This window comes from Cervus elaphus, chromosome 25, assembly GCF_910594005.1.
Source record: "Cervus elaphus chromosome 25, mCerEla1.1, whole genome shotgun sequence".
In the NCBI taxonomy this organism is placed as follows: Eukaryota; Metazoa; Chordata; class Mammalia; order Artiodactyla; family Cervidae; genus Cervus; species Cervus elaphus.
This window is the reverse complement of record NC_057839.1, coordinates 23873557-23893054: the sequence shown is the minus strand read 5'-3', so window position 1 is coordinate 23893054 and position 19498 is coordinate 23873557.

Genomic DNA, 19498 nt, shown 5'->3' with positions numbered 1-19498 from the left:
TTCTTATTAATTTTTCTTAATAAAACTTTTTTGTATTAATGTTCTTAAGTGTCTTACACAGGAAGGCAAGGAAATATGAAGAGCTACTGTTGTAGCCACACCTTCCAGGAAACAAACTCACTCAGAAGGACAATGCAGATAGTGCAGTGCAGTTTATTACACTGGCGGGCCCAACACAGAGTTTTCTCTTAGCCAAGGACCCCGGCCAGTTGTTGTGAAAACCGTATATACCCTAAGCGTCTGTGCCCAAACCCACCTCCCAAAATTCCCTGAAACTAGTCTGAACAAAAGAAAAAGAAAGATACAATCAAAGTTAACCCGTGATTCATTTGCCTTAAGCCTGGGTGGTTAACAGTGGACAATTATCAATAGGCTTGTGGTCATATCCCAATAAGCATAATAGAATGTATGATTCTATTCAATTACACAGATAATTAGGGTATTCTTTTAGGCAACGGAGAGCCCTGGGGCTCTTCCTTCTGGGGGCCTGGTTTTCCAGTTGGTATGTCGTTTCCATAGATACTGGGCATATAGCTCAAAGTCCACAGTCCAGCCCAAGATGGAGTCCTGCTTTCAAGATGGAGCCTCTTCTGTTTCCTCCTTCACTACTTTCAGTTAAATTTCTTTAAATTAAAATATTAAATGCATGATATATAAAAATATTTAAAACATCTAACAATGATTATAAACAGCTTTAGCACAATTAGAAGAAAGAAGAAAATTCACTTCATTGCTTTCCCCTGCAAATCTAGATGATCTGTCCAAGGTCTCTTACTCAGATGTGAAAATGGCACAATCTCCTAATTTGCAAATTAATCGTCTTTCTACTGAGCTTCCCAGATGGCTCAGTGGTTAAGAATCTGCCTGCAATACAGAAGACACAGGAGACATGGGTTTGATCCCTGAGTTAGGAAAATCCCACAGGGAGGAAATGGCAACCCACTCCAGTATTCTTGCCTAGAAAACTGCATGGACAGAGGAGCGCAGTCCATAGAGTCACAAAGAGTCTGACACGACGGAGCATGAGCACAATTCTTTCTACTTAGCAGTGTGGTCTTGGGAACAGTTTGTTGAACTTTTTCTTAGCTCAGTTTCCTGAACTGTGATATGGGCAGCATAATGATATTTAACTCACAAGTATGTTATGAGGAACAAATAAATTTATATATTTAAATTGTTTAAAAGAGCACCTGCCACATAGTAAGCACTCTGTAAACATAAGCTATTACTACTTACCATCTTGCCTTTCAATTAATTTTCTTTTAAAACACCCTTTCAAGTTATTGTCTTTGAGTGTTTAGTTGCTAGGTAGCAGTGAATCTTGGATGAGAATGGGAAATCTTTTCTTGTTCCTTTTCTTTCATATCTCCCCAAAATAACTTTGCAGACCATCTTCCCTCTTCAAGCCCACATTACTGCATGGATAATCAATATAATTGGTAATGATGAAGTAGACAAAATATGTGGAAGAAGGAATATGATTTCTATGTCCTAAATTAGACACCTAGGCCAGGGTGTGCCATTCACTGCCATCGTAATTATCATGACAAACTGATCAGGAATAAATTGAGCTGACAAATTGAACTAGGGAAAAGTACACACCAATTAGTCATGCATCACTTCAAATGCCACCTCCCCAGTGAAGTCTTCTCCAATCCCACCCATCAGAATCTATTGCTCCCTGATCAACCATCCAGTACCACTTTGCTTGTACTTCACTTTTGACATCAACCATATCAAGACCATGCATCATTCTTCCACTACACTAGATTTCAAGCTCCTTGAAAGTGGAATCTATGGATAATTCATCTTTCTGTCTTCAAAATCTTTCTTCCCTACCTCACAATAGTGATAGGTGCCTAGTAAATGTCTATGGAGTCAAATTCTCAGACCTCACTTAGAGGTCGCTTACAAGCATTCCTAAAATATATATTAAGCATGGATCATGCATCTAAAATTCTAAGTTCACAATGATTGTGTGAAATGCTATCATTATTTTCATTTACGGGTGAGGAAAACTGAGGCTCAGAGAGGTTAAGGGATTTGCTCAAGTTTACTCTGAGTGGTACAAACAGAATGTAAACCCCGGTTCTATTGGGCACTGGTCTTTGGTAAGAAGAAAGTAAGAATCAAACACTTATTTTTATTAGTGGATCTCACTAATTCCTTCTGAAACAGAGTCTGACTCCAGGAATGCACTCTCTTTAGGGCAATCATTCTGTGATAGTTTACCACAAGGTAAAATGAATAACAAAGTTTCATGAATAACACTGAGATCAGTAAGACTGCCCGTACCATCACCCTCCGGCCAGTAATGAGAACCCCACCATATCAGCCCCTTGAAAAGTTCTTGTGGACAGACACGATTTCAGGGATTGGTCCGGCTTTGTTTTGTTGCTCTCAATTACTTGCTCCTTCATCTGTTGATACACCTTATGTAGGCTATCACAACAATGCCCATACCAGTAAAACTTGTCGGCACACACTCACGCATGCTCATGGGACTGGCTTCCAGCTACTTCAGCTCAGAACTGCAAGATGAACCAATTCTTTTCCAGCTGGAAACTTAGCCAGTGTAATGCATTAGCATTCAACACAAGCCTGTTAAATTCCACTGTGACCTTTCAAAGGCTATAATTTGAAAAGCATACTGGTTATTTAAATATGTTGCTTCCTCTCTTTTTTCTAATCATACCATTTTTTAGTAATTCTTTCTTTTAAATCCTTTAGTCATTTTATAAGCTTCTGTTTGATTATCCTTTGCAAATTCTCTGCAATATCTAACTTACGTCACTTTCTCATACTAAAAAGAGTGATGCTCATTTTAATCATGCATGAGTTGGGAGCCAACAAATTAACTACATATTAGTGCACAAATCAAAGTGGAGAGTATAGTATTGGAGTGTTTTAATAATGATTTTGTATAATAATGTGATGGTACCAGCTAACACAGCCAGCTACAACTTTCTTTTCTACTCTAAATGCTCTGGCTATCCACAGAAAAACAAAGGAATCTTGGAACATGCAGGATGTTAAAAAGAAGCTTTTTAAAACAAATAAAACCTAAAACATTTCCTACTTGGAGTTTAGAATCAGTGTGAAATTAAGATAATCATGCCAAGAGAGCAATAGAAGCTACCCTGGGGGAAAATGTAAGATGATATCCATTCAAAGCAATGGAGGAAATAGAAGCCATTCAATATAAAACCCAGCACACTCCCCTTTAAACTAAAGGCAGGTTCTGGGTGGACCAGTGCAGAGCGGCAGGATGAGTGTCTCAGCATCCAGACACTCCCCCAGCTCACCCCACCCCAGAGCAGCCTGCCCCAGGCTTCCAGTTATTACTCCTCACAGCAGAAAAGTAGGCCCTGCATTCTCACTCTTTCTCAGCGAGCTCCTTCAGCTCCATGTCCGGGAGACACCACTTCCTCACCAACACTTCTATCCCACACTGCGAGCTTCTCTCTGTGAGGGGCAGGGCACGTTGATATGCAGCACCACGATGATGTGGCCTGTCCAGTGACGACCAGAGAAGCCAGCAGAGGCCTCCCTGGGGACCAGCCTTCCCAAAAGGGCTATTTCGTAGACCTTCCAATCCCAGTGGAATGAGAGCTTCACGTGGATGAGAACTTCCAAGGGAAAAGCATCAAAAGCGTTTCCTTTTCCTCATCTTCCTGTTTTCATCAGCGTAGGTCATGTCTAGGTTTAATTTGGGGAAAGGAACAAAACAAGGAAGGGAGGAAACAGAAAAAAACATGAGCAGAGTGACCGAGACTACAAAAGCACCCTCCTGCAGATGACAGCCATCAGGCAGTGGTCTGCCAGCTCAGAAAACACATCTGGTCCTGGTCGTTCTTCATCTGCAGTCAATCTCTAAAAATAAACTAAAAAGTTCTTCTTTCCGGAAGTTTCTATAGACTTCGATATCAAGCTTGACTAGATCCTGGAAGTGAAGTATGAGGGCTGGGAATAGCACAACCCAGCAGAGCAGGCAGAGCTGATGAAAAGCAAGTCAGGCCTTGGAGTCCAGTTACCATTGTCCCCTTGGGTTTTAACTGGCACATCATTCCTCGGGGTCCTTATCGTCATCTGTAAAAGCAGAAGTGGCAAATGCATTCCACAGGCGTGGGGATGTGGTGTGGCTCATTGTAGCATCAACAAGAATCCCGTGAAGAATGCCTGTAACTGGATGAGCATCCAGTCCGTGAGATACTGCTCTGGTGAGTGCTGTGTGCAAATGGTGGCTTCTCCAAGTGCTAGAACGTTCAGCATCTAAAGTTTTTTTTAAAGGATGATAAGCGAGACTGCTCGAAGCTGGGATGTGTGTGTGCATGTTTTTCTGACCCCACATAATTCTGGGAGTTTCATAAGCTTTTGTTCATATGGAGAACTTAAATTGCACCATTAGGGACCCACATCAACCCGACCCTCCGCCTCCTCCATCGTTCAGGGGGCTGTTTTTGCTCTGTCTCTGACCAGACCATCACTCTACGTTGGGCCCTCTCTCTATAGTAAACTCTAGCCTCACAGGAGGAAGGCCTTTATTTCAGTTCTATTTTATCTTCCATTTTTATTTCATTTTTAGCTACAAAGATTTTGCTGCGTTCATTTAATCCTATTCAGACACACCCACTCTTCAACTTGACCTGTGTACCCAACCTCCCTGAGATGCCATCCAGTTTCTGAATCTACAGGCAGCCTCAAGGTTGCTCTTGTTGAGACAAGCGACAGGCTAAGATACTACAACTGTCATGGGACCTCTTTATCCCATGTCATCTGTTCTTGGCATGTTTGGACCTGATATATTTGAGTACATTCTTAATATACAGGAGCATATATGTTCCAGATGATAGATGTCATGTGATCACTTAAAGAGACAACTGATTTTTAAATAGGTGGCCACATTTTTGTGGCAATGCTGAGTTGGCACCTCTTAAAACATCCAGTAAATAGTAGGGGAGCACGAACAAGGCAGAATACTCTGCAGGAATAGGCTCTGTGGCACGAAGAAGACTCATTAGAAATAGAAACGTGGGGGAGCGCCTCCTTGTCCTCACTGTCCCTGCCCTGTCCTGCCCAGCAGGTGCCACCTCCTACTCGGTTGCAAACAAGAAGCTCCCACTAGTTCTCCAGCAGCAACTCTGTTGTCATAATCACCAAGCGAGGTTTGAAGCCAAGCAGCCCAAATGCCATTCTAAGTTTGTAAAACACGCAAAGATACATCGATACAGCAGGTGGAGGGTAAGCCTGCAGAACACAACACACAGGCTCTGCAAACAGGGAGGAAGCTCTAGGCATAACTCATAAAAAAGGATTGTGCAGAGTCCCTTAAAGATAATGAGAGTCAAATTGATGTCATCATTTGGGAGAAGAAAGGGTGATGATCCTGAGCAGATCTAGCCAGCCTCTCAATCAGGTCACGAGGCCCCACCACATGCTTCACAATATCCCTAGATCCATGTGTCTTTACTGTTTGCAGTTCATATGTTATCCATTGTTGCTGTTGTTAATATACCATGTTAAAACTGATTTGACTACCTTATAAAGTCATAACCATAACCATAGTCCAGATTCTTAAAAATGAAATGTGCAATCACCTGAAATTATTCCATGTTCTTAAAAAGCAGGATGAAAACAACCGAAGTATAAGTGAAGGCTTATTTTGTTACCTTGTCTATTCTGTCACTATGAAAATTCTTGCCATTTGGCTGTTTCAGTGGCTTTTATTTCCTGTGTGAAGCTAACCAGACAAATACATGACCATACTTTCTTGATTTATGGGCATATTTTGTCAACATTTTAAGTTTTTGAAACCAGGTATTCATTGCATAATTAAATGAAAAGCCACTTGCCAGTCCCTAAAAGCACAACTTATGCTTTGTGATAACTACCTGAACATGTGCAAACTTAATTATTTAAAAAGGTACCTGCCCATGTAAAATCACCTCTATGGAGATATTTGTAGTAATACTTAACATTGTAGTACTACCTGTGAATGAATTTCAATCAAAATTGTCATTCACCAATTGTCATTCAAAATACCTTAAAAATTAATCCAGCAGAGAAATGAGAAGTTATTAAATGCAGAAGGTTGTCAACTGTCAGGCCATTTGGAAGAAGGCAGTGGAACCACCAATCAGTCACATCAGAGCACAAGATCTCCAAAGCTTGGCAAAGTTGACATGACATGACCCACTCAAATGCTAGTTAGGATTATTGCCAGGGGAATGATCAATGCCAAATGGTTCCTAACTAACATTAGAGAGAAACTGTCAAATTCCAAATTAAGTCAGTGAAACAGCTCCAACCCACCAAGTAGCCAATGAATTTAACAAAATAGGGAAAGCCGGTAAAAACATGTGTATGTTCAAGCACTCACAGTAAAGTCCTAATGCTGCTAAGAATTTCATTATCATAGGGTATAATAGGTGTAGAGTAAGTTTTATAAGTGTTTTAAAATTGTGATACATCTTAAAGTCCTGTGAAAAGAAAAAGGAGAAAGGAATGGGAAAATTCACTCATAACACCGTGGTTGATGTTGGTAAAAATGACAAGATTATAATTTTACTTTTCCTTTGGCATTGAAGATGAACTAGTGATGTGTTTTTTGAACCACGAGAGAGAATATATTTCTTCAGCCCCGTCTTTCAAAATTCAACTTTCTCCATTAAGCTAACTGAAATCAAATGCTAACAGAGACCTTTCTTATACCCCCAGAGATCTCCCATGATCTGGGAGGTCAGCCAACATCCTACAGGTTCTACTTCTTTCTGGCTTTCATTCTTTCTTGGACCAAACAACTAGGACAATTCATAGGCATAGATTTCATTTAAAAAACACTCTGTACCTTTGTTGAGGAAAAGGTGCAGTTCTGTGTCATACCCTTCATTTAAAATACATGTCTGGAGTCCAGTCCCTTGCTCCCAAGCCCTTTGCTCATATGTAAGATGACCTATAGTTTCAATTTGCCTGGGGCCATCTCAGTGCATGTTTGTTGTCCTAGTATTCCTTCTCCTTGACCATTTTCCCAGATGAAAGCTTTCCTAATACCATAATTATGTGCGTGCTGCGTGCTAAGTCACTTCAGTTGTGTCTGACTCTTTGCGACCCTGTGAACTATAGCCCACCAGGCTCCTCTGTCCATGGGATTCTCCAGGCAAGAATACTGGAGTGGGTTGCCATGCCCTCCTCCAGGGGATCTCCCTGACCCAAGGATCGAACCTGCATCTCTTAGGTCTCCTGCATTGGCAAGTGAGTTCTTTACCACCTGTGCCACCTGGGAAGCCCCCGTAATAAATTATATGATCACTCTATTCATATATGATATGCTAAATATACTAAAGAATTAAAAATTAATTTCAAGAAGGTACATGTCAATTCACTCAAATTCCTTATATGCAGAGTTGACCAACTGCCCAGAGAAAAATCTTAGATACAAAGCCTGCACATCAACACTACTTTCAAAGCAAAGAACATAAAACAGTTTAATAGCTCCAAAGCCTGGTCAAACTATGGAGGATGGAGTATATGTTATTGGATATTACATGGAATTTAGTTGAGTAGATAAGGTAGATTATCATTGGCCACTATCCAGGTGTTCTTTCTTCCTAACATGAAAAGGTTATGACTTCAGCCTGACTGGGTGAGTATAAAACCAAGAATGCACAGCCAACAAGAAGATTGAAGGTGGTATGACCCAGACTCACCCATTCCTTTAGATGACTCATGCATTGTTGAAGAAGGGCAACAAGAGAGTGCGACTCTGTCATATTTCTGCCTAAGGATACCGAACAGCAATGCAAGGCCCAAATACCTTCACCATGCATTCTTGGAAAAGAAGGCATGCCTTCCTCTACTGGGAAATATTAAAATGAAATGCTCTCATATTAACAGCCCTATCAGCAAGATATCTTGTACAATGATTCATTTTGAAATAGAAATTCCTATCTAGAATGGCTACACTGAGTGGAATATAGAAAAACTAATCTAGGTTTCTCTATTGGAAAGAGAGAGAAAAAGTCCTCACATCATTCCAGGAATCTCCTTCATCTTAGTGATACCGTCACTGGACTGGGCTATCACTTTTCCCAATACAAAATTAAATTTCAAAACTATATTTCCATCTTTTGCTACTAAGGTAATTTCATTTGCATGCACTTGCTCTTTTCTATTACTAGAGCTGTATTATAATATTAACTAGGCTGGATTATTTTTCTAGAATTTCTCTTCCACTTTTACCCCATCACCAGCTATGATAACTAGAACTTGAAAGTTTTATACCAACAGCAAATTTTAGACAAGCCAATTTTGTTTGGGTAGCTGATGTTTAATAAAGAAGGCAAATAGATTCAGTGCTCCCTTCCCTTCCCCCTAGAGAAAAATCTTGAGTTGCAAATGGGGCCAAATCTCCCCACCTCCTACATCCTCTTTGATCAGAGCATAATCCCTCAGACTGGCTTTTACATTCCACCCAGATCAAGACACGGCTCTTTGTAAGTAAGAATGGAAGAAGCAGAAAGGACAAGATGGGTAATTCTGCTTTAACACATCTCAGAATCTTGGGCCTCTCCCTTTCCCACACAACCTCAAGTAACCCCAACCACCCTGGCTTGGCACTGTTAATGTCTGTGGGATTTCCCATTCCCTATGTGACCAAAGCAGAACTATTAGATATTCACTAATGCCCTTGTAGCCTGAAGGGGCTTAAGAATTAAATCCAAGAAGGGACAGTAGAAAGAGTTCTCTCACCTGTGTACTGAGAGGCTATTTCATAGAAGCCTAGACATTAAATGCTCTTAAAGGGCTTTTTAAAATCCAGGATTCTAGCTAGCAAGGTTGCTGTAAATTTTCTTTCTCCTTTTTCATCTTAAATAAACATGCAAGATGGAGAGGCCTGCATAATCTCTCAAGAGCATTTCAGTTTGGAGAGGCATTGACTCTCAAATTTTCTATGTAGTGAGTTTTCTTTCTGTTGGGTATATGACTAAGTAAGATAGTTTTTATAATGTTCTAATTTCTATATAAATCTGAAAGAATTTTTTAAGATAGCTGCAGATTTGCAGATTAGGAGCAGCATATGCAGCACTAAACATATTCCTTATGTCTGTTTTGTGCAATAGGCCAAGTCCATCCTGAATATGTTCCCTGCCCATAATAACAAAGAACTTAGTCGGTTTGAGCTATGGTAAAACAGTGACAGGTTTTATCCTGTATTGCTTCCACATAGAAGAACAGAAGTCCATTTTCCCAGGGGAGATGAAACAAGAACAGAAAAATACAAAAAAAGGCAACAAATCGTAAATGTTGGCAAGGATGTGGGGCAAAGGGAAGCCTAGTTCACTGTTGATAAGAATGTAAATTAGTGTAGCTGCTTTGGAAAACAGCATGGAGGTCTCAAAAAACTAAAAATAGAACTATCATATGATCCAGCAACTCTGCTCATGGGTATATGTCTAAAAGAAGATAAAAACACTAATTTGAAAAAATGCACCCCAATGTTCATATGTTCATAGCAGCATCATTTAAAATAGGCAAAATTTGATTATATATACATATATATATATATATTTATAGTAGTATTGGATAGAATACTACTCAGTCATTTTTAAAAAATGAAATTTTGCCCTTTGCAACAACATGGATGGACCTGGAGAGTATTAGGCTTAGTGAAGTAAGTAAAACAGAGAAAAACAAATATTGTATGTTTTCACTTACATGTGGAATCTGAAAAATTAAACAAATGAATGTATATTAACAAACCAGAAACAGACTCACAGAAAACCAACTAGTGGTTTCCAGGGGGAAGAGGGTGGGGGGAGGGGCAAGATAAGGAAAAGAGATTGAGGTATGAACTACTAGGTATGAAATCAATTAGATACAAGGATGTAATATACAGCTCAGGGAATACAGACAGTATTTTATAACAACTTTAAATAAAGTAATCTGTAAAAATATTGAATCAATATGTTGTACACCTGAAACTAATATAACATTGTAAATCAACTATACTTCAGCTAAAAGAAACATATTATCCACCAACTGCACTCCTAGGTATAAACCCCATAGAATTGAAAACAGGTGTTCAGACAAAACTGTACACAAATATTCATAGCAGTACTGTTCACAATAGCCAAAAGAACAACTCAAAAGAAAAAAGAAAAAAAAAAGAAAAGAAAGAGATACAATGGCAAAGGAATTCCTCCTTTGAGGGGAGTTAGTCCAGATGTACCACATTACTTGGCCTAAAACCAATCATTAAAAAGTCTGTGTGTGTGTTAGTTGCTCAGTTGTGTCCAACTCTTTACAACCCCGTGGACTGTATTCTGACCGGCTCCTCTGTCCATGGAATTTTCCAGGCAAGAATACTAGACTGCGTTGCCATTCCCTTCTCCAAGGGATCTTCCTGAACCAGGAGGGATCAAGCCTGGGCCTCCTGTATTGCAGGCATATTCTTTACCTTCTGAGCCACCAGGGAAGCCCCAAATACTGGACAGGGTACTGTTGGTGGGAATAAAAATTGGTGCAGTCACTATGGAAGACAGTATAGAGGTTTGTTAGAAACCTAAAGGTAGAGTTACCTTATGATCCTGCAGTCTGACTCCTGGGCGTATATGTGGAGAAAACTATAATCCAAAAAGATACATGTGCCCTATGTTCACCGAAACACTATTTATAACCGAAGCATAGAAGCAACCTAACTGTTTGACAGATGAATAGATAAAGAAAATGTGGCACATAAATATACAGTAGAATATTACTCAGCCATAAAAAAGAATGAAATAAGGCCACTTGCAGCAACATGGATGGACATAGAGGTTACCATACTAAGTGAAGTATGTCAGACACGGCAAGACAAATACCATATGATACCACTTATATATGGAATCTAAAATATGAATTTATATTTTCATATACACATATGAAAATATATGTGTATTTTCATATACACATTTCATATATTTCATATACACATTTTCATATATACATATGAATTTATATACAAAACAGAAATAGACTCACAGACATAGAAAACAAACTTATGGTTACCAGTGGGAAAAGGAAGGGGTGGGAGGGATAAATTAAGAGTTTGGGATAAACATATACATGCCACAGACATAGAAAGCAAACTTATGGTTACCAAAGCAGAAAGGGATACATTAAGAGTTTGAGTTTAACAAACACACACTACTGTATATAAAATAGATAATCAATAAGAACATACTGTATATAGCACAGGGAACTATACTCAATATCTTATAATAACCTATAATGGAAGAGAATCTGAAAATAGAATTTATATAATGTATGTGTATATATATATACATATATATAATCACTGAATCACTCTTTACATCTGAAACTAGTACAGCATCATAAATTAACTATATTTAAATTCACATGCTAGCAAGGTAATGCTCAAAATCCTTCAAACTAGGCTTCAACAGTATGAAATGAGAACTTCCAGATGTACAAGCTGGATTTAGAAAAGGCAGAGGAACCAGAGATCAAATTGCCAACATCTGTTGGATCACATAAAAAGTAAGGGAATTAAAAAAAAAATCTACTTCTGCTTCATTGGTTACGCTAAAGCTTTTGACTGTGTGGATCACAACAAACTGTGGAAAATTCTTAAACAGATGGGAATATCAGACCACCTTACCTGCCTCCTGAGAAACCTGCATATGAGTAAGGTGGCATGTAAGATGGTCTGGATGCTGGGAAAGATTGAGGGCAGGAGGAGAAGGGGGTGACAGAGGATGAGATGGCTGGATGGCATCATCAACTCAATGGACATGAGTTTGAGCAAGCTCCAGGAGATAGTGAAGGACAAGGAAGCCTGGCATACTGCTGTTCATGGGGTCACAAAGTGTCAGACACAACTTAGTGACTGAACAACCACAAGAGCAAAAAGTAAACAAAATAAAATCTTTTCAGACACAGTAAGTATGGTAATAAGGGCTGCAAGGGATATAATGAGAGCACAGAGGATGGACAAGGACAGACAAAATTTGGGGAATAGGATGTGCTAGGGCATAGACAAAGGGCCAAAAAGAGGATGAGATGGTTGAATGGCATCACCGACTCGATGGACATGAGTTTGAGCAAGCTCCAGGAGACAGTGAAGGACAGGAAAGCCTGGCGTGCTGCAGTCCATGGGGTCGCAAAGAGTCTGACACGACTGAGAGACTGAATAACAACAGTGAGGGCATAGAGGCAAGACATAGCATATTGCGGCTGATATCTAGAGGTCTTGGCCAGGAGTGATAAGATTTAGGGATGAAAGAGAGGGAGGCAACCAGATTATGCAAGGCCAACTTCTTTTATTTGCTCCTCGAAAACTGAATTTTCCTCACAGCCATTCCTTACTCATGCCATTTAAAAAACAGCACATAAAATATTACTTTTAAATATTGACCACTGAATGCCAGCCGTGTTTTTGCAGAAGATGAATTAAGTCATATTTATGGACAAAGTTTATTCCTTTAGGCCAAACCTGCATAACTGAATTATTTTCCCTAATATTGATAATGCATCGCTTTCTTTGAAACCTACTTGGAATACATCCATATCCTCACCTCATCATAAATCCTTGTCACAAATGTTTTTTTCTGAACAGGTATATTGGCATCTTTGTTGATTTCTAGCTTTGTTTGGTCTTATGTTGAAATGCTTGGTCTTACGTTGAAATGCTGGCTTTGTCTGAGCAGTGCTTGAGAGAAGCAGTTTATCCATCTGCATTCTATTTCAGGCAGAGCCATTGACTCAGCGAGTGAGACACTTGACCTACTTGTGACTCCCTTAAATTCAGCAGGAGAGCAAAAGTCAGGTCTCTGATTCTATCATCAGCACTGACATTTTCTGGCAAAAAAGAGATTTAAATTGAAATAGAATGAGGCTTTAACATCATCATTTTGTTATCTTCTCTTGGGTGATTTAGTCCTGTGACAGTACGGGTAAAGAAAGTCAAGTTTTAAAATGCACAGTAAAGGATCAGAGTCTATGCGACTCCAACAATCTTCCTTTCTCTTCACAAAATAATCAAATCCTTGCTAGAATTGTGGTGTCTACTCTTGTTCTCCTCCTTTATTGAGAATATGGGGAAACATCAGTTCCCACAAATATTTATTACAACCATTCTGAGATAAGCACTTGAATATGAACACGACCTAATGGATAGAAAGTTGAGTAAGACTTAATATAGTGAAGGTTACAGATAAAGACAGAGATCATTAGAGTCCATGTGATAAACGTGTGATTGGGTAAAACACAGAAAGAAATAGCTGACCCATGATATGTACACACTGCTATATTTAAAATGGATAATCAACAAGCTCCTACTTTATAGCACAGGGAATGTTGTTCAGTCATGTGGCAGCCTGGATGGGAGGGGAGTTTGGGGGAGAATAGATACATGTATATGTATGGCTGAGTCCCTTTGCTGCCCACCTGAAATTATCACAACATTGTTAATCAGCTATTCTCCAATGTAAAATTAAAAGTTTTTTGCCTTGTTGTTGTTGTTTTTTTTAAATAAAGAAATAGCTGATCCAGTGGGAGAGGTCTGCAGTTAAGACTCTTCAGGGAAGAGACCCAAAGCATCCTAGAGGAAATACCCTGGGAGCTACCGCTGCAAAAGTGACAGGCAGTTAATTTGGTGACGAAGAAGGGAAATTGCTCAGCTGGAGAGAAAGCACGAGCAAAAAGACATCAAGCAAGGTCTCAGGGCCTGTTCAGAGGATGCAAGTCTGAGAATACGGCTGGAAGATCCCTGGGAAGGGATGGAGGCTTTACCCGATAAGCACTAGGGAACTGCTCAAGGGTTTTAGGCTAGAACATGATAAAGACAAATTGTATTTTTGAGAAACTCCTATAATATCTGGGTATAAAATGGACTTAAAGTAATACAACTAGAGAGAGGTAAGGCAGCTAGTTATTGTCTGTTGCAGTTGTTCAGACTACTTCAAGGAGTGACTTGGGTCAGTTCTTCAAATGTAGCAGTAGGGATGGAGCAGAAACCTAAAAAAAGTGTGACTTGGTATCTAGATGAACTTAAGATTTTAGAGATTGTTTTTAAGAGGAAATGAGGAAAGTAAAATTCTTAAAGACAAATTGAAGTGCTTATAGTTATTAGACCTGAAAATAACCATCCATGACACTTAGTAAGCACTCAAATTAACCAGGAGTTAAAATAAAGCAATGGGGCTCCATTGTTGGAGGGAGAAGGTGGGGGAAAAGATCAGGAAGTATAAAATTAAGAGTTTTTTTAGAAGAAGTAAAAAATGTATTCAAAGTAAGTTCATGCCATGTAAATATTCTACAAATATGTGACATATAATATGATTATTATGTTACTAGGGTTAATTGTCAAAGAACTAACATGGAGCATGTGTGCAAAGCTTGCTTCTTTTAAAACTGTGTCTGTTAGGGAACTGTGCATAGAAAAGTACTTAGTGCATAATCATTGATAGAAGACCAAATGGAGGATAGAAAACAGGAAAGAGAAAAGCAGATTGGGGAGGTAAAAATATGCCAAGAAAACAGCCTGAATAATAATAGAAATGCTTGAAAAAAGATTTAAACAATGATTTCTCAATAGTAAGGATTATTAGACACCAAAACAATGGAAGTAATTTCAATAAAGTGGTCAAAAGCTAGGATACTGGAGTTCTACTGCCTTGATTCAGATCCTAACTCCCCAAGTTAATAGCTGAATGAACTTGAGCCATTTCCTTAATTACTCTGAGCCTCAGTATCCCCACATGTAAAACATGGGAAAACATTGACATACAAGCTAGTTATTAGGCTTGGTGGGGATTAAATGTGTTTGTACATACAGAGTCCTTAGACTAATACCTGGTACAAGATAAGCATCATTTCATATTGGCTCTTTATTACTATTATTGGAATTGGAATTCAATGAAGACAGTGGTACTTCTTGTTTATTGTATGTTGGGGTCAATGGAGGGGGTGGGAACAGGTTCCAGTTTTTCTTTAGGACCAAGTCAGTGATTTTGAGGGTCTTCTCATTCTAAGGAATTGATTTATAAGCAGTCATCTGACAATCTTGCCCGTCACCACCAGTCAAAATTTGCACGCATTTTGAAATGACAGGCAATTCACCAGGAATGTCCTGTGCTCACAGCTAGGTCCATGAAGCAGGAAAGACTGCCTCTTCCTCCATAGGAAATCTACTTCCTTCCCAGTCATTTTCCACCTACAGCTGCAATACAGAGAAGGGTTGGGATCCATGATCTCTAGGTGCCTTAGTTTTCTGAAAAGACAATGTGGTATTTCTCCAAACTATTAATCCAAATGCAATCATGGTAGATTTGTTAAACTGGATTTAGCCCAATTTAGCTCAGTATTAAGAAAAGATGATCATTTTTGGCAGCTGCAGACAAAGTACAAAATATTAGGACATACAAGACTAATTTCAGTTCCATTGCATGGAATCTGCAAATTATCATTCGCCTTTGAAATGAGCTACTGGCTGAGCCCTGGAAATGACTGCCAGACACATGCAAAATGACCCAATTCAAAGGGATTATTTCTGCACCAAAAGATCTAAGGCGTAAGTGTTTGCTTTAGTGACTATATATTGTCTTCAACAAAACAAAGACAGGGAAGAAATGTAGCTATTTTGCAGGAAAATTATGCTGTTTCATGGGTTTTTTTAAAATATAGGGAAAAACAGGAGAAATCACATTTCTAAACTGCAATTTGACTTAGCTGGTGCATGCTTCAGTTAATGCAACTAGAGGAACTCCTTTGAAAACTAAGGTTTTAACGAAAAATCAACTGCTTATTTTGGCACCGATGTCACCAAAGGTGCTGATTGAAGAAACTATTTTACCAATGGACTGCACTCTGCTCTTTTCCAAAGTACTGACCAACTGTGATGATTTCAGCTTCTAAAAGCCAAAAGAGCTCCCTGTGCATGTGTATATTCACTCAGTTATGTTCAACTCTATGTGCCCCCACGGACTGAAGCCCTAGTTAACTATAAAATGTGATTTCCTTCTACCTTCCACTAAAGCTTAAGGGTGTGTGTGAACATGTGATTTGATTTGTATTTGGTTTAAAATAACATCATGGAGGATACCCTCTTTTAATATGACTATTTTCTTTTTGATAAGGAGATTATTGCAGGGCAGAAAAAGAGAAACTCAGAAGTCTATGTGCTTGTCTATAAGCATTTGTGTGTGTGTATTGTTTGCTCCTAATAATATGTTAGGCACTCCCACAGACTATCACAACAAAGGCGTTTTATACTGTTCAAATATCTCCCAGAGCTTATATTAGAATGCAGATTTTTTTTTCCAGCAAGCAACCACAAATTTCCCCTCTACTAGCACTTATCTCTCTCCTTCAACTATTTGTCCCCTCCACTTCTTTTTCACCAGTGGTCCTAGCTCCTTCATCCTATTTGCACATGCTTTTTCCACTATTCTTTAAACAGGTATGGTTGGAAAAGCATTTGCTAATTTAATGTTATAAAGCTTGTCAAAGTTCTAGCAATCAAAATGCCCAACACTTCTCAGTGTTCTCAGAACTAATCCTGGTGCTCAAGGTGTTTACAGACTTGAGGGGGGAAATGGAACATCTGTTGAACCACAAAATCTGAGGGTTGAAAGAAACTGAGAAGCTCTCTGATCAGCGTTGTTCCTCTGAGGAGGTATTCTCTCTGCGACATAGTAATAAACTATCCCGAGGCAGCCCAGGCTTCTGGGCTTCCTAGGATGGTGAATTCACTGACATTGACAGATCCAGTTAGTATACTTTTCTCTCAAATAAGGAGATAAAATTTGACTTCTTATGCCTTTTCCTATTGGTCCTAGTTATCCTAAGTTGATTCTTCTTCCACATGTGAGCTTTTTCAGATACTGAAAATTTTCTATTATCAGAGGTATATCTTAGGCTATTTCTTCTCACTTTGTGTAGTTTCCTTGAACAGTTTCATTTATCCTGTGACTTTATAATTCTCAGTATCGTGATGCCTCCTATGTTTTTTACCCAGCTTAGTTTTCTCTCTTGAGCCTCAGATCTGAGTTTCCATTTATTCCCTCTGTGTTGCACAAGTTTCCTTAAACTCAACTGCCTTCATGATCTCCCTTGGGTCCCAAACCCGTCTCCTCCTCCCAGGACCCCTGTGTGACTGAGTGTCTCCTTCACATACCGAGCGGCTCAAACCTCAGAGCCATCTTTGGTTCTCCATTCCCTCTCTTTCCCATGGTAAAAACAGAAAGAGCCACTGAGGATTTTTAAATGTTCGAGACACAACAAAATGGATATTTTAAAGAAAAAAAAATAATCTGTAGTAACATATCAAACAGATTAGAGATGTATGGATTTAATGTAAGGAGATCAGAAAGGAAGCAGGTTTGTCAGGCAGTAATATACAGGTAAATGGATAAGTATGTGGACAAGAAATTTGGAAATAAAAACAGTAAGAGACAGAAGACATTACAAAGAAAGAAGCAATATGACAATCCATACATGGATATAGTAGAAAGTAATGGTTTCAACTAAATCTGACTGGCTTTCATAACAGACTGGAGAATCACCTACTTGAAATCTTATCATTAGCCATCTAAAGTCTTTTTTCCTCTGTAAGGAACTGTCATTCACAATCAATAACTCTAAAATTCTCTTTCCAAACTCTGCTTCTAATTCTCCTAGGTATGGAAGATACAGGAGTTATATATTTGTCCAGTTTTGAGATCTGCACCAGGTTATTTCCTGCAGTGAGTGACTGGGGAGAATCCCAGGCTAGTTTATGGGATATAATCTTCAATAACACTAATACTTTACTTGAAAGAGAATTCCATATGCAAATAATTTCCATGGGTAGGAAATTCTATCACATTTTTTTCATTTATTTTTATTAGTTGGAGGCTAATTACTTTACAATATTGTAGTGGTTTTTGCCATACATTGATATGAATCAGCCATGGATTTACATGTGTTCCCCATCCCGATCCCCCTTCCCACCTCCCTCCCCATCCCATCCCTCTGGGTCTTCCCAGTGCACCAGCCCTGAGCACTTGTCTCATGCATCCAACCTGGGCTGGCGATCTGTTTCACACTTGATAATATACATGTTTCAATGCTATTCTCTCAGATCATCCCACTCTCGCCTTCTCCCACAGAGTCCAAAAGTCTGTTCTATACATCTGTGTCTCTTTTTCTGTCCTGCATATAGGGTTATCGTTACCATCTTTTTAAATTCCATATATATGCGTTAGTCTGCTTTATTGGTGTTTATCTTTTTGGCTTACTTCACTCTGTATAATGGGCTCCAGTTTCATCCATCTCATTAGAACTGATTCAAATGTATTCTTTTTAATGGCTGAGTAATATTCCATTGTGTATATGTACCATAGCTTCCTTATCCATTCGTCTTCTGATGGGCATCTAGGTTGCTTCCATGTCCTGGCTATTATAAACAGAGTTGCGATGAACATTGGGGAAATTCTATCACATATTTGAACAATAGCTTTCATGAGCCTGAATAATTATTATGAACAAACAGGTGGAGTAATAGTGATGATGCCTAACATTAATATATGCACTTTAAGAGTCTTCATGGTGTTATATGAATGAGAAAACTATGAGCTGAGAATATTTTGCAAGCTCAGAATAGTAGAGCTCAGTTTGGCTGTCAGCCAGTGTTGACAAGACAGGTACCCATTGGATATTTTAATTGTTGGTTGAGCCTGCATGAGAAAAAGAATAGTAAAATGTAGCTGAGACAAATTGGTGAAGACATTTTTTTCCCTCTTGATAAGCTGGGGTTTGGATTATTCTAGTATTACAGGTCTCATTCCCTGAATCTTGAAAGTACAATGTAGAATAAAAATGATGCAGCAATAGAGAATTCACAGAGGTCAAACCTATTGGACATTTCAGGATGCTACATCTGTATACTTTCAAGATAAATTATTTTAGCAACTAGATCTAACATAAAAACAAGGAAGGATCCAGAATTCAATAATCTGATTTTTACTGAGAATGTCCTATAAACCTAGCATGAAGCTAAATGCTCTGTGACATTTGAGTAGTGCTCCAAAAAACTTGCATGGGAATTATTTTATTTGATCATCATGAAAATTCTACACATTAGTTACAGCAAGTAATATTAGAAATCATACATGAATAAATTGAAGTTCTAAGAGCCCTATAACCTGCCCAAGATTCCAGAATCAGTAAGGGGTTCTGGTTAATAAGGACTCTAACTAGAATTCTGTGCTTTTCCCTGAAGAACATACTATCTCCCAAGGCAAGCCAAGATTAACTCTCAACAAAATAAAATCATATGTTAGCTTAGTTTTTAAGACTGAGGCACAGGAGGAAGTAAGGAAGACAGAGAAAGACAAATACCATATAATGTCACATATGTGGAATCTAAAATATGCTACAGATGAACTTATTTACAAAACAGAAATTGACTCACAGACAAAAAAACCTATGAGTAGCATAGGGAAGAGGGGGTGGGCTG